This window comes from Onychomys torridus, chromosome 5 (assembly GCF_903995425.1).
Source record: "Onychomys torridus chromosome 5, mOncTor1.1, whole genome shotgun sequence".
Taxonomy (NCBI): Eukaryota; Metazoa; Chordata; class Mammalia; order Rodentia; family Cricetidae; genus Onychomys; species Onychomys torridus.
Genome location: NC_050447.1, coordinates 99658566 through 99676049, shown reverse-complemented (window position 1 = coordinate 99676049; position 17484 = coordinate 99658566).

The following is a 17484-nucleotide window of genomic DNA, read 5'->3' as shown; positions in this document are numbered from 1 at the left end:
AATCAAGATTTTTCTCCTGATTTTCTCTCATTAGAACAATGCATCCCTCTCTATTACCTTCCAGCCACTGAGAGACTTCATAAGAGTTTCACAAAAGGAAAGAGCCTTTATTGTGCTCACTTCCTCCACTAGCCCAGGCTGTTTGCCTCTCCACTCTCCACACCCAACAAGGCACACAGTAAAGTCAGAACCCTTCTATTCAGTTCTTTATGTATAGCAATGGAAATCGAGAGTCTTAAATCTAGGGTGTGAATCTGTCACTGTGAAGGACACTGATTCAAGTGTGACAGGAAACTCACTAAGGCATGTGCTTATGGAGTGCTTCACCTGAGCAGTGTGCATATATAAGTATAACTGAGCAGTGCATGTATATGAGTGTGCACATGTATATGAAGATGAATTTTATGCAATTTGTGCTCAATGTGCATGAGTGTCATGCCTGCAGATTAAACCAGTAGAAGATCAAACATCCTGAGAAAAATTACATCCCTACTAAATATGTACAGAATTTTTTCTTGTATTTATTCCCTAAATAGTACAATGGTCAGTTAAATAGCATTTGCACTATATTAGGCATTATAAATAATCTAGAAATAATTTAAAGTATCCATAAATTGTATGCAAATAATAGTTCATTCTGTATTAGAGACTAGAACACTGACTTGAATATCTGTAGGCAATTCAGGGACTAATTTTTCAGTTCTATGAAAGTATGACAACATAAGACTGTATCTGTAGTTCTGTGTGCACAGAGATCTTGAACTACGTCATGTGAGTAGGAAAAGAAGGAATATGATGAGATGGACTATTCAGATAAAGTAAACATAAAAGCAGTCACTAGGAGTTCTTCCAACAGGAGGAAAAAGCACTAAGAAATTAGGACAAAAGTGAGCACAGGTTGATCAGACCACAAATGTTCTTTCAGAATTTATTGTGACTGTGGCTGGAAGGAGAGTACTTTACATCTGAGGGTTGTTATCAGGTTAACACAGCAACACTGTACAAAAGACTCCCTGGTACCTTTTCATAACATTGGAATGGTGGCCTTTGAGTCCCAGGCCCAGCTGTAGGCACCACCATAAATCAATGTCATCATCAGGAAAGCAAAGCCAAAGAAGCATCTTGTCACCTTGTCCCCAGCCTGTTTTCTTAACAGAGCCACCTAAACTGCTTCCTTAACTAGAGATGACCTCTGGGATACAAGTGCACAGAACAAAAATTAAATGATGTGGAACACACGGAGCAAAGGAGCTCAGGGAGATCCCTGCAGGACACAGTGGTATTGGCAAAGGCTTTTATTCTGGAAACCCAGATCTCACTTTCCCCCAAAGTGTTTCTGGGTCTTATGTGCTCCAGGGGAAGGAGCAGAAGGAGGGGCTCAGTGTAGCTTCCTGTACCTCATCCAGTCCAATACCACAACTCCACCCATTCCTTTAAATATTGCAATACTGTTAATATATTATAGGCAAGAATGATGCCAATATTTGGTAATGCTATCACAAAGTTGCAAATTCTGTGTGAAAAGTCAGGATTCTAGTATTATCCTTGATCCTTCTAATATAATCCTTGATTTGTCATATACTCCAGATCAATGTTTATCAATTGAATTTATGTATTAAACCACACTATAAGAGAATGATTTGATGTGGTTTTAAACGGAATAAAAGAAAATGTTTTTTCAGCTTATAAAATCCTTTCCCCAAAAACAAATTGTAAAATAATCACCTTTTCTAAGTGGTTCAATGAGACAAACTCATTCAGTAACTAAACATATCTAATTGATCATATTGTATTGATGATAGAAAGTGAAATTAAAGGAACTTTCTGTGCATTCCATAACAATCTAATACATGTTATTCTTTAAAGGCAGTAATTGTAAAAGTTGTCTTTTTCATTCCATTGAGATTTGATTTTTCCTATATCTTGCTTTCTACTTAAAGATACTAGTTTATCAGATTCTTTGTCATATGTGCAGAAGCATAGGAAAGGTCAGTGGTATCCACACACATCAAAGACCTATACAAATCTGAGAAGTAAGGTACCCAATTAAATATGATATTTATAGTATTAAGCCATGCATCAACTAGCATGGCTACCAACTGTGACAAGACACCAGGATTGTAGCTGGAGTTTTCTCTAGTCCTACATGGTCTGCGGTCAGGACAAATGTCTCTCACCTGCCAGTCTTGCAGCCACTCAGACTCAAGTAAACACACAGAGGCTTATATTAATTAAAACTGTTCAGCCATTAGCTCAGGCTTACCACTGACTAGCTCTTACATTTAAACTCAACCCATTTCTGTTAATCTATATGTTGCCACGTGTTCTGTGGCTTTAACTGTGTGCCATTACATGCTGCTTCCTGGATGGAGCAATGGTGTCTCCTGACTCAGCCTTCCTCCACCCAGAATTCTCCTCTCTGTTTATCCCACCTATACTTCCTGCCTGACTACTAGCCAATCTGCACTTTATTTATTAACTCATCAGAGCAACACATTACAGAGTAATATCCACAGCACTTCCACTTTTCTTTTTTTCAAAAAGGAAGGTTTTAACTTTAACATAGTAAAATTACACATAACAAAACAATTATCAAGCAAGAATTATAGTTACAATATCCAGTCTATTTACAATATCTAGTCTATTTGTATCTGGCAAAATTAAAGAAGATGTCCTATCTGTCTTACATTTGTGAGTCTAATGTTTTATATCTAACTTATATTTTATCATAACTAAGGAAATTATAGCTATCTAGTCTTCAACTACATGAAAGACCTCAGAAGGATATAGTATTACCTAAGTAAACAGGAAGTACATTATAATCACAGCATACAGAATGATATCCACAGCAGAACTTAAAAAAATAAAATGGAGAATCCCTAGGGTCCAGAATTTACCTCCATGGCCAACAACTTGTAAGGTGTCTGTTGGGTAACACTGAGAAATCTTCTGTAGCCCTGCTGGCTGTGTACAGACTGTTCTCTGTTAGGACCACCTCCAAGCTCTCACCCTGAAACCAGCCACCTGTGAGATATCTGTCTGGTAACACTGAGAAATCCTTCATGGATCAGCTGTCTGTGTGCAAATTGCTCACTGTTAGGACCGCTTCCAAGTTCTCATCCTGAAACCAAAGTTTCATTTTGTTCTTTAGATAGTTGTATTCATTTTATTTACCATTTTGTTTGAAAGCAAATGTATGCCACTTGGAAATTTGGTTACATTTTATTGTTGTTTTATTTTATTTATCTTAATTTTGATCATCTTGTGCTTTGTTTTGAAAAAGCATCTATTCTTCTCTGTGAAAGATACTGATAGGAAAAGAATTCAAGGTGCCTGATATCCATCAGACCAAAGGATAGTCAAGTTATTCATAAGCCAATTAGATGTATTTTCTTCAGTATTTTTATTGTTTGTTTTATTTTTGGATACAGAATTGTGATATATGGCCCTGGTTTGCTTGGAACTCAGAACTACAGAAACCCCTGTTTCTTCCTTTCCAGTGCTGGGAGTACAGGCATATACCACTGGGTCAGTGTTACATCTTCACCTTTTTAGCTGAGTTGCGTGAGTTAGGAAATGATGGTGACCAGGGACTTTCATCATGGTGATGGACTCCAGAGTCTCCAGCGGCTCTTAGGTAAAGCCAGGCAACTCTAGCCAAGTTGCCGTCAATTATGTCTTATTTATTCCTAATGCTGTTTCTTCAATAATCCAATATATTCACCAAATTAATTTTTATCCTTCTGATGAAACTTCTTCTCTTTGACTTAATCAGATATTGTGGCTTGCAAAACAAACATGGAAACAATAACAACAAACCTGTAATTAACTCTGTATCCTTAATCCACCTCTGGTTATATTAGACTATGCTCAACCAGATAAACTCTGAGGAACTAAGCATTTGGCCATAGCATTCAACTGCATTTCTAGATTAGTAATACATGCCCTACTTTATTCATAGAGTTTTATATGATTTTTTTAAGTTTTGTCATCCCAACATGTAACAAAGTATTATTTTCTCAGTTTTATAAATAAGGTTTACACAAATTATTTAAAAGCAGCGAAAATTTAGAAATTCAAAGATATCTCTGATTTCAAAACAATTTTTTCCAACTTAAGTACTCCATGAATTGAAATACTTGGCTAAAGGAATGTTTCGTCTAACATCCTGATCATGACTTGGGGTTGTTGTAGAATAAATAATCTTAGAATTAATATTATAGGAGTTGGAATGCTGAACTGTGATTGAGAGGATACATTTGTTTGTGTGGCCATGTTAAGACATATGTGGTAATATGAGCTTGAATGTTCAACATTAGTGTTGTTGACAGGGTAAGAAAGGCAGATAGAAGCTGACTTTTTTTTTTTTTTTACATTTTTTCCTGTTTTTCATATTTAGCCATGTTCTTGCTTCAGTGAACACTTACAGACTAAGCTGATTATTATCCTTCACCTCTCAGAAGGACAGGCAGCACCTCTGTGCTTTGTTAGACATCCTCCCAATATGGAAAAGACAAGATTTGGTCACAAACTTTGGATGGGACTATTTGCTGATTTCCTACAGATGTTGACAAATATCTGACATTTCAGGTCTGGTTTAATCTCAACTCTTGATCTTTTCTTTAATTACTGTTATTTGAAAATTGCAACCATATGGATGAAAAGAAGTCTTCATGAAAGCTTAGGAATGTTCCTTCCCTGACCTCTAAAAACTGCAATGATACGTGTAAAAGCTTGTTAAGTTATTTCCCAGAATGCTGCCTTACATACTTCAAGTCATATTATATGCCATTTATTTTCCAAGCATAAGACAATCCCAAATTTGTGGGTGTACATGTTTTGTAATTAAATTGGTTAGAATCACTTCTTCACAGATAAAAAATACATTACAGGATAGTTGCATATATGTGAGGGTATATATGTGAGATTTCTGAAATCTCAATCTATTCATGCTCTCTCAGTAAGAAAGTATTTCTTCTTCTAGTCACTGAGTTATTTCACTTTTTCTAATAAATTTATATTTGAAATTCACCTACTTATACACAAGGATTATTTCAGTTATTAGATAATGAGTAGGGAAGGTACAGTCCCCAAATTTTAAGACTTTTTTTCATTTCTATTTATTCTTTTATATAATACATCTGGACTATACACTTCTCCTAGTTCCCTCTCTATCCCCTCCTCCCCGAGACCCATCCCTCCTTCTCCTCCAAGAAAAAGGCTTCTGATATAATACCAGAATGACAAAATCAGAAATAAACAAGTAAGATAGTGTTTAAAAATCTATTAGCATGCCCCATGGCAGGTAGAGAAGACTGCATTATGTTTGAATGTATACACCTGTAATCCCAATACTTAGACTTAGAAGCAAGAGGACCAGAAGTTTTTATTATTATTATTATTATTATTATTATTATTATTATTATTATTATTATATTTGTGTTTTAGTTTTACACATCAGCCATGGGTTCCCCTGTCCTCCCCCCTCCTGCCTCTGCTCCCACCTTCCCCCCAGCCCTCCCCTCCATTCCCTTCTCCTCCAGGGCCAAGACTCCCCTGGGGATTCAATTCAACCTGGCAGAAGTTTAATCAATTACATCATTCAAGACCATCATGAGACAGATGAGACCCTATTCCAAACGCAAACTAACAAAACCAACAGTAACAGTAAAAAATGAAGACGTAGCAGAAAGCTAATCCAAAGTTGTTCATGAATGGCTTCACTTAGAGCACAATATTGATATCGGTAACTCCTCTGAAATAAACCAGGTAAGAATGCTAGGTAGTGAATTCCAATTGGTCATAACAGAGCTTGGCAGCTGCAAATATCCTGTTACTCAGTGTCAGTAGAAAGCTGGTGAATGGAGAGGATAGTGTTACTCCAAGGCAGAAACTAGACCAAAATAAATGGCTCAGGTATTGTCCTAAGTACAGTAGAAAGCTGATAAAGAAGGTGGGAAGATGAGATTGATGCCTTTATGCTTACTCTCACTACTAAATGGACACAAGGTGGACAAACACCCAGACATTGCATTAGTTAGTATCAGCAAAAGCAGTGCTGCTGCGGCTGGATACAAGCAACAGAGAAGGAAGAAAGTAGAAGGAAGCATGGTGATAGGGTGGGGAAGAAACTGGCAAGGAGTCTTCTCTTTCATAAGTAAAATAACTTTTGAGCAAAGGTCCATAAATAATTACTAGTATTATAGAGAAAAGATTAAAGAAGTAAAATTATATACTGAATTTTGCTATCTTGAGTGAGCTCATTTTTCATACTCAATACCATAAAAGTATTTACAAACATACCCAATGGCATACATTTAACATAGCAGATGCATCCATAGTAGATGCATCCCTTCCCAACTTCTTTTGCTCAATCTGGAAACATCTTCAAATTTACTTAATAAAATTCATTGGATTTTAATTGGTATAGAGTAATTTATAATGTGAGTGTGTGTGGTGTATTCTTGCTTTTCCATAGGAACATGAATGGATGGATAGATAGATAGATAGATAGATAGATAGATAGATAGATAGATAGATGAATACATACATACATACATACATACATACATACATACATACATAGATGCACAAATATAGATAGATAAATTTGTAGTTAGAGTCTTAAGAAATGCAATGTTAAATACTTAAATATAAACTGTTGGTTTTACTCCTGTATTACACATATACACTGGAGGAACTGATGGGTAGATAATTCCATATTGCTTTTTTTTTAAACAGGATAATTTGTATCTTTATTCAATAAATTCAACAACCCATTCAATTTTAAAGAGGTATAAAAATTCCAATTTTATCACAAATATAGTAGAAGAAGTTTCTCTCTGTGTCTGTACCAACAATAACTACTAATTTTTTTTCTTTCTGGCCACTCATCCCTTCCTTGTATCTGGAAAGACTTTCTATAGAATCCTCTGTACTCAAAACATGCCCAAGCCTGAGTTTCCATGAGAGACCATTGAATGGAGCCTACATAATATGAAGCATCTGCTCTGGAAAGGATCTGAAGAGTTTACCTAATTTGGAGAAAGAACTGTGAAAATAAATAACCTAGCAAAGCAGATTCTGGCTTTGGAGAAGCTAAGTTTAAGATGGGCTTTTCACTGCCAAGTAGACAGACAAGTACATTACCAATGTAGACATTTGGACTTCAGTTCTCCAAAGAAATTTCTTGGTGAGATGTGATAATCAGCATATTTCCAAAGCTATAGTGAAAGTTATTTCAGCCTGGCACACAGAAGGCCCAAGGGTCCACCCCAACACTGCATAACTTGAATTCAGCAGTACATGTTTATAATGCCAGCACTAAGGAGGTAGAGACAGGAGGCTCAGAAATTCAAACTCATCCTCAGTTACATTGTAAATTCCAGGTAAACCTGAGACATATAAAAACCTGTCCCATAAAAACAAAAAGCAAACAAAGAATTCCATTCAATGACAGAGTATAATGAGACAGATCTCCAGCCTGAACTTCTAGAAGCAAGTCATAGAAGAAAGCCTGAGGAACAGACAGAAAAGTTATCCAGAAGACAGCAGGCAAACAGGTTACCATGCAACTCAGAGACATCTGTTTTCTTTTAGCACGCTCCATGAACAAAGCTAGTGAAGACCTGCATGATTCCAAGTGAGCCAAGTGTGGAATTTAAACTGAGGTCTGTGGAGTGGGAAACGGTGAGACAAAGGGCACATCAGAGGCCAACTCCCTTATCTTGTCCTGAAAGGAAGACCTGAATAAAGAAGGGAAGCAAAGCTATAGGGAACTTAGTCATGTCCCATAGGAGATTTGGCCCATGATATTGACACATGACTACGCTAGCCACATGGGCTTGTTTAAAATGTAACTAAAGAAGATCTATCAGTGTCCTTGGTCCTTCTTGGACCCAGGGTGTTGAACTACATAAATTTAGTGCTTGCAATATTGCCATCAGTGATGTTGACAGAAGAAGTGGATGAGTAGAAGGCACCTTCAAGTCAAATGTCTAGATGAAGATTTGGGTAATGATTAAGATATCCCAGTAAGAGCTAAAAAGAGACAAGTTAGAGGGAAAGCCCAGCCAGGTCTTTGCCTAGTCTAAACAGTTCTGATGTGCAAGGCATTGAATTTTCCCAATCACTATGCAAAGTAGCTCAATAAAAATGAGAAAAGTGAGGTTTGGACATATAACACATTTCATTCCTGACACATACATTAAAAAGAACAGAACCTGTTAAAACCAGATATGAAGGATCATATATATTAAAATTGACAAAAAAAAAAAAAAAAAAAAAAAAAAGAAATCACCTAAAACAAGAACTGGGACCTGCCTGCTGTGGAAGTGGACTCACACAGGTCATAACGTCTGAAGCAGTCTTCATGAGTGAGTCATAGCAGGTGAACCTGCCTGCAGAAGTTTTCTTAGAGAGGGTAGCAGCAGATGAACTAAGCTGCAGAAGGGAATTGTGGGAGAGTCAAAGCACATGAAAGTGAACTTTAGGGAGTCACAGCATGTGGAGGTCTGTGGAAGTGAGCTCTGGGGAGTCAGAGCGTGTGGAAATTTGTAAAGGTGAGCTTTAGGGAAGTCACACATGGGTGTTGCTGGGACTTCTGAAAGAGTGGTGGAGTACAAAGCTAAAAGAAGGTAACAAGTGGGGAAAACTAGAGTAGCAGGAATGCTCTTGGGGTATTGCATAGATGCTTTATACATGTTCTTCCAGGGCTGGAGTCTTAAGAACACAGACATCAGTATTTTCTCAAACTTTCTAGCCCAGGAAATTGAGCATAAGCTAGAGGAAGCAGGATTTATGCTCAAGTTGTTCCCTAATACATCAACTTCGTTTTCAAAACAAGTGCTATAGCAGAACTGGCCACACCATGAATCTGTCAGTTGCTGACAGTAGAAATGTCAGCACAGCCATCAGAGACGGGATGACTCAAATGCATATTAGCAGCCATTAGACTAGCATATTCAAGAACAAGCCTGGGGTCCTTTTTCCTCTGGAACCCTGATTTGTGGAGCTCAGTGTGTGACCAGTCTCTCCTTGGGTGGATGAGTGGCATAATAGATTTTGAGCCGTTATGCAAAAGGGCTAAGGAGACTGAAGTATATGTAGTCAAATTTATTAGAGCATTGAAAGTTTTAGACTAGACTGGTCTAAATTTGATCCCACAATTCCATTCCCTCTGTTTGTTACTCCTGAGAGGAATGGGCATAGGAAGCCTGGACAAGATTTAGTCAGCCTTAGAGAAGTAAAGAATGAGCATTTTTGCTCCCAGGAAAAGGGGATATCAGTGAAGACCCTTCTTTGTCTCTGTAGACAACTATTTTGATAAGACATGGACAGATCCCTGACAGGAGTTCCACAGTAGATATCTGTGATAGTTTACATTTTCGGGAAACGTTTGTCTGTCCAGTTTCTTTATATATTTTGCCATTAGTTCAAATGAGAGAAGGAATGCCCAGGTAAGGGTTCTTGGTTGCTTAAAAAATAGGTCAGGGTCATAGCAGATAGTAGTTTCCTGGAGGAGATGTATTGATAAAAGAAGGAGGCACATCTAAGCCACTGTATGTAGAACTCACGACAGAATCAAGCCCCATTTCCTGGTCACAATGGGCACGGGAGAAAAGAAATAATTACTTTTGAAGGAACTCTGGACAGCAAGTCAAGAGAATGTTTCAAGAAACAACTGGTCACAAAAAACACTTTCAATTTTTTTTAAATAATTAAATTAAACTTCAATTATTTGTGGTACTGATGATGGAGTCTAGGACTTTGTACATGCTCAAGAAGTATTAGACTGCTTAGCTCTATGCACAGGCCCCTGTTTCCTTTACATTTTAAGACAGTCTCCTTAAATTCCACAGGCTGGTCTTGAACTCACTCTGCAGCTGAGGCAGAACTTAAACTACTGTCTTCCTGCCTCAGCCTTATAGGCAGCTGGGATTGCAGACCTTCATTAGCAGACCAATCTATATTTATATTAACTGATATATAAAAGTACAAAATTGTATGTTCATGAGTCACTATGTGCCATTTCAATACAGTGTGCACTGTATACAAGATCACCTACCCGATAAGCTTTAAGATTAACAGTATATAATATGTAGAGGTGAACCACCACTTGATCTTTCTTGATACAGAGAAAAACCTGAGAGGCAAAAGATCCAGATGATGTGTTAGAATGTACTGTCTTGGTTATTCAGCCAGTGAGGAAAGAGAGGAAGAGACCTATGCTAGGGTCATCCATAGGCTTGCCATTGTGCACTTGCATTGGCTTTGCGATGTCATGAAATGAATGGCTAGACTTCCACTACCCTCAGGCTACAGTGCACTTGTTACCAAGTAAAGGTCCATATTTCCACACATATCCACAGATCCTTATTTCGTGTCTTTTTCCTCATTGCTCTCACCAACTTCTGGTAACATCGTCTTACTCCCAAATTCTATGACATCAGCATTTTACAGTGGTCTCTTATGAGTTAAATCATGTCTCCCTATGTGGTTCTCACTTTATTTAACAGCAATTTCTAGGTCCACTCATATGGGACAATGAAGTAATTCAGGATTTCATTCCTTTATGGGTGAATAGTATTTCATCATGTTTATGTAATACATTTGTTTTCTTTAATCACTAATTAGTGTATAGGGGAGATGAATGAACCAAGTATGTTGATGAGCTCTGTACTCCCGAGTTTACTGCAGGACTTTCCATGACATAGGGGACCTTTTGAATAGTGATGGTTCAGAAAGCATGATGGAAACAGCAGACTGACAGTGAACAGGGAGCTCAGATGGCATGCAGGGTCGCAGAGTGAAAGATCACACATGCAGCATTGAATTGTCTTCAAATTAGATACTTCAGACAGTGGTTGTTGTGACCATGGATGTGAGAGCCTAGGACTGTTGCTGTGTGAAGCTTCACTGTCTCTAGATCCTTGGGAGGAGGAGTGCTGAGACCTGAAAGGCTGCTTCATCAGAAGTTCAAGTCTCCACTAAGGTCAGAAGAAGAGCCAGTGTTCACTCCCTGCTGCAAGCTGCTCTTGTTCTAACTCTGACTTGGAGGTCCCTGGATCCACAACTTTGATGTGTATGAAATTGTCTACCGTCACCAAAGGCAGGGCATGCCGACTTTAGGCTACATGAGACATTAGTCAAAACACATCTGCTTTTAAACTTTTTGAGAATTTTGTATGTGAATACTGCCTGTATTTGTATCATCTCCTCCTTCCTCTGCCCCCTAACTCCTCTCATGTTTACTTACACAATCTCAAGTTCATGACCTCTTATTTGTTTGTTATTGTTACAACACACACACACACGCACACACACACACATGTATATATACACACACACACACACACACACACACACACATGTATATACACACACACACACACACACACACATGTATATACACACACACACACACACACATACACATACACACACACACACACACACACACACACATATACACATACACACACACACACACACACACACACATATACACATGAATCAATTTAGTGTTGCTCCTATGTGTATGTATTTAGAGCTGATAATTTAGGAATGAATAATCTATCAGGAGGCTCATCCTTGGAACAAGTTGATCTCTCTCTCTCTCTCTCTCTCTCTCTCTCTCTCTCTCTCTCTCTCTCTCTCTCTCTTCTGTAGCCATTAATTCCCTATATAGAGATCTTCATAGGTGTGGAGCCTTATGAGATTTCCTTGATCCACATTGGAATGTCAACTGGTGTTATTGAGCAGGTTTTGTTTATGATACCAAATTTTTGTAATTTCATGAGTGAAAATTCCCTGTCCCATGTAAAACCTCACATTGTAGTTCCTAGTTCCATGGATATTATAATCTTTCTTCTACCTCTTCTGCAATGCTCCAGTAGGGTTGAAGACATATCAGGTCATGTTGCATACCCCACAAATAGTCATTCTCTGTATTTTTATCAGTTGTATATTTCTGTAATATTTCCAACTTCTGCAAAAAAAAAAAAAAGAAGAAGAAGCTTATTTGATGAGGGGTGTGCACTGACACAGTTAGGAATGATACTGGTTTAAGAAAGTAGCAGTAGAGGGTCTCCTCTAGGGCCCATGATCCTCCAGTCTCCAGCCATTGCCAAGTTTACCATACCAGGTGGGAATTCCCCCAGTGAATGGACTTTAAGTGTAATTAGACAGTGTACATGCCACTGTTGCATCCTTGGGAATATTTTTCCATGCTGATCATTGCTGTAGTTTGCAGGTGTGTCCACTGTGTAGGACAAGTGACTTATTTTCTCTATTGGAAGCTTACATAGCATCTTCAGATACTATAAGACCTAGTCCTCAGGCAAGAGTCTTCCAGGTCAGTACCAGCTTGATTCCTCCAAGTCCTGTGCCCAAAGTGTGTGATGTCAGTAATAAGGTATTATGTTCAAGTTCCAGTGGGCAACCAGACACAATAGCAATATCCTCTACTATTCTGGGAGCCATATTATTTCTCCTTTTAAGTTTCTTGTCTGAGGTATATTGTTAAAATGCTAGAAATTCTCGTAAACCATTGCTGTATGTATGGCCTGTGCCATCAGTACTATAATGTAGGACTTGGCAGATGAATATGTTCTTGCAGATATCATGGGAGACAAACTGAAGGGGAAGAGCACACATCTCCAACACAGCAGATTTTGCCTAGAACACTAAAATTTGTCTTTGCCAAAGACTATAATGTAGCTACAAATCCCAAGGGTTTTTTTTGTTTTGTTTTGTTTTTTTAATACCACAGCTGGGGCTCATCAGAAAGAGGGAGAAACTGTTTTAAATTTGGTTCAGTGTAATGTGAACATCTTTAAATCCTTCATAATTAATGTTGCAATCCAGCGTACATTGTGGAGTATATGCTTTGAAAGGTAAGTGGTTCCACAAAATTCATACTACTAGAAGTGGTTACCACTGGATTTCTCTCAGTTCCACTAAACAATGGAGAAATGTCTGTATTATATTTAATAAGCTGTCAGTGGAGAGTATGTAGGTTGTGGTGGGACAAGAAGAGTCTAGTGTGCCTGTATGGAACAGAATGATCATTGCTGGCAACTCTGTGTACTCATGGACCTAGGTACTGAATCAAATAAAAAATGATAAAAAGAGATTCACAAGCCAATAGTTTGCAGTGCTTCTGAGGCCATAAATCCTGGGCACTGGGTGATCTGCAGTAGATTTGGCAAAAAGTGTAATGAGGAATATTAGGTGGTTTCATCCATTTCTACACCATGGTTAAGAATCTCTTCAGAATAAAAAATGGTGGCTGTTTCAGTGCACTTTGCATTTTGGGACAAACATACAACCTCAGATACTGAATTTCAAATGTGACTCCGATTCCTGAATAAGATTTCTGACTGATAAAGAGTAGGCATAGGCATCCTGAGCTCCACAAGGAGCTGCCATGTTAGAATCTGCAAAGTCATGGGCACTTAACTGTTGAGACTGCAAGGTGAATACAGTGATGGTTTTTCCTGTTGTCCTTCTGGCTGATCTATGATGGAAGTGGTATGGGCCTGGCAAGATCCAACATATTAAACTTAGAAATATGCATGGCTTATAAACCCAACTCACAGATATGTCCTGATGATATGTCTAGTCCTAAAGCAGTTAATGTTAAGTAGTTTCACTGCCTCTGTGATTCCAGTGAGGACATTTGTAATATACACCAAACAGCCAAGTTCAATATTTTCTTGGACCCAAGGTAAAAAAAAAATTAAGAATATACTGATGGATTATGTTGTGTGTGATATGTGAGTCTATAATGTGCATAGACATATAATGTAAAAAGAAAAGTAAAATATAAACAGAACTACCAACAACCAAACTGCCATAAAAACACCCCAAAACTTCAAACAGTTAGAAGATCTGAGGAGATAGCACAGTGACTATGAATACTATACATCCATGAGAACAAGATTTTAAATATCAGAACCCATATAAAAAGCCTGGCATGACTGAACACACCTATAACCCCAGAAGCAGGGCTGGAGGCAGGCATATCTAGCAACTTGCTGCCCAGGCAGCTGAGAGCTTCCATTTCACTGAGAAACTGTCATAATGGAATGAGGGAGAGAGTAACAGAGAAAGGCTCTCAACCTTGTCCTGCAGCCTCCACTTCTCAGTGCACACATCCACCATATCCACTGCATGCACATACACACATACACGGTATGTCAAAGGTAAAGAACCCCTTCAAACAATGGGGTGAGAGGGAGACAAAGACAGGAATACTGTGGTGGTTTGAATGAGATATCAACCATAAATCTGGGGCATTTGATTGTGACCTGCAGTTGGAGGCTGTTTGGAGAGGCATAGGATGTATGGACTAGCTGGACAAATTATATCACTTGGGGTTGTTGGCTTTGAGGTTTCAAAACAATTATGCCATTTCAAGTTAGCTCTCTCTGCTTCTTGTTTGTGGTTCACAACATGAGCTCTCGGCACCAGAGATGAGAACTCTCAGCTGCTGCTCCATCTGCGTGCCACTTACTATCTCTGCTCTGCTATCAGGGCTCTAATCACCTGGAACCATGAGCCCAAAACAAACCCTTCCTTCTGTAAGATGCCTTGGTCGTAGTGTTTTATCATGAATAGAAAATAGCATGGGTCGAACTGCAGTACACATGACTTGATACACAGTTTTCTCTATATGATGTCAATGAGGTATCAAGGGGCTTCATGAAATTTTGTATTCATTCATTTCTTTTTCATTAGTCTCTATTGAACAGTTGTTGACCTAAATGATACGAATGCACTTTTAGAACTTTTTGGACAAGCCAAAAAAAAAAAAAATCACAAACTTCAGAACATATTAAATGAAGATGTAAGTCACAGGACATCATGTGACTACAAGATGAAAATCAAGTTCAAATTGCTGGTGATGGAATCATATGTGGATGCCATTCATAGCTGAATTCTGGTGAATATTCATGTTAATGAGTAAGGAGAGATCCATTCTCTGTCATAACTGTTTAAGCAATAAAATTATGCACTGAATAAGCAGTGGGGTGAACCAATGTGCACTTTAGCATACAGGGTGAAAGAATTTTTCAGAGGTCACATGGAGAGTCAAAGGTTACATAGGGAATGTAGTTGAGCTCTCCTTAGCAACAATCTAATTTTATATCCTTCAAATTTCATTACCAAGTTCATGTTCTCCTGAGAGGAATGGAGCTATTTCTGTCTTGAATTCCTATTTCTAGAATCCAGTTTTGCTAAAATTCTATAACCAGTGCATAAAAGTAAGACATGCTCTGCCAAAATAAGGAGTAGCTCTTGTTCCAATGAGCTTATCACCCAAAGACAAGAGTAACGGGAAATGTTGAGTAGTCCGTGTATTTAAAGTGAGAACATAATTTCCCAGGAGAGAAAAAGATTAGTAAATTCAAACTGGATACCCAAGTCTAAAGGGAAGTACTATAGTATGAGGGCCATGATTTGAGATGTCAAATGCTTAAGCACAGAATTGGTCCTATCTGTTTCTCACTGTCACATGACACTATTTGGGGGAAGATGCAAATGATTATCTTCTCATTCCAGATAGAGTACAGATGGTAAACCAAAGCAATGATATCAAAGTCCAACTTGGTGAACCAAGGATATTATTAGGGTTATTCACAAGAACATGGGGGAGGGATTACTTACGGGAACAAAATGTTCAGAGTCAGCTGCTCACCCCAGCATAGGGTGATGGCTCATAGAAGCTTAAACTCTGAACTCCTTGCATGATTTGTAGGCAGCTCAGCAGGTTATAGATTCTCCTTTTCTCAGTAGTACTTATTGCTTATATGGCCTTGTGGAAGGGTGGTCCTTGCACCTTTGAAAAGTTTCTGGGACTTTCTGAGACTTCTGTGTTGTTTACTTTCTGAATTATAACCTACCTCTCTTTAGAAATTTGTGAGCATTAGTGAGTCTCCTTCAGAACTTCCTGAGTCTTAAGGATACTTGCTTTACAACCTAAAGAGCTTCCCTTCAGGATGGAATATTGCAATTAGAAGGAGAGTGTTACACAACAGTGGCACATGCACAGTGGTTCTCAACCTTCCTAATGCTGCAACACTCTAAGACAGGTCTTCGTGTGGTGGTGAACCACACCATGAAATTATTTTCATTGCCATTTCATAAATATAATTTTGCTATAGTTATGAATCATAATGTAAATTATGAGGTTCCCAATGGTCTATTGGGGGTCATGAACAGGTTGAGAACTGCTAGGTTAAGGCCTCATTGCTGCATTGTCCAGGCCTGATACTAAAAATCTACTATGAGAGTATTTAGTATCTGTGCCCTAACGTGCTGATCTATTTGCTGGAAGCAGGTTAGTTGATATTAAAGATTATAATGATTTCACTCTGTCATCATGACTGATACAAAGTACAATGAAAATAACAATGGATGTTAATATTCATGTCATGCATGAAGATTTGCATCATGTTGTAGTTTCAAGATTACATCACCTTCATTCTTTTAAGCTAACTTTTAAAACATTGTGAGTTAGGTAAGGAAGAGTATTTGTCTTGCCTAAGCAGATATTGAGATTTTCCACTGGCTGCTGAAGGCTAAGCTAAAAAGCTAGAGACTGAATCACCTGTCCACCTCAACCAGCTGAGCACATGCTCACGCAGATGGCTCACACCTTTCTCAGTACCTATCAGATGATTAAACCCTTCCTCCTACAGAACTGTTTATTTTCTCAGTTTTGATGATCTGGTGCATTTGTCTACTTTAAGTGGTTATAATTTTTTTATTTCTCTATTACATCGTCATTTTTTCCTTTAAAATATGTTGTATTTTCATGTCCTCATTACTATTTCTGGTTATTGATGTTTTTGGTGTGTGTGTGTGTGTGTGTGTGTGTGTGTGTGTCTGTCTGTCTGTCTGTCTGTCTGTCTGTGTCTCTATATCTGTGTATTATGTTTTCCTGTTCCCTTGAAGGCCAGAAGAGGGTGCTGGATTCTCTAAAGCTGGAGTTACAGTCAGTTTTGAGCCACTGGACATGGGTGCTAGGAACCAAAGTCAGGTCTCTTCAAGAGCAACAAGTGCTCTTAACAACTGAGACATCTCACCAGTCCCTATTATCTTTTCGTGGTTTGAATACTATTAAAACTATCATTTTCTTCCTACTTTCCATTGTTAGATATTATAGCTACTTTATTCACTATGATTTTTTTATTTTCAGCAGCTGTGATGAAAAGCTTCATAAATAATATTTTTGCATTATTTCCTTATGATACATGTCTAGAAGTTGAATTTTAATAGCTCAAAGGAATATGTGTAAATTTATAGCTCTTATACCTATTGCCAAATGTCTTTTAAGACATTCAAAATCAATTCATATTGCTAAAAGTGACATAGGAAAAAGTAACATTATTGTTCATTCTGTCTTCCTTCTGTAACCCAATAAGAAAAAATAAACTTAATTCACTAAGCAAACATTTATTCAAAAGCAACTATAAT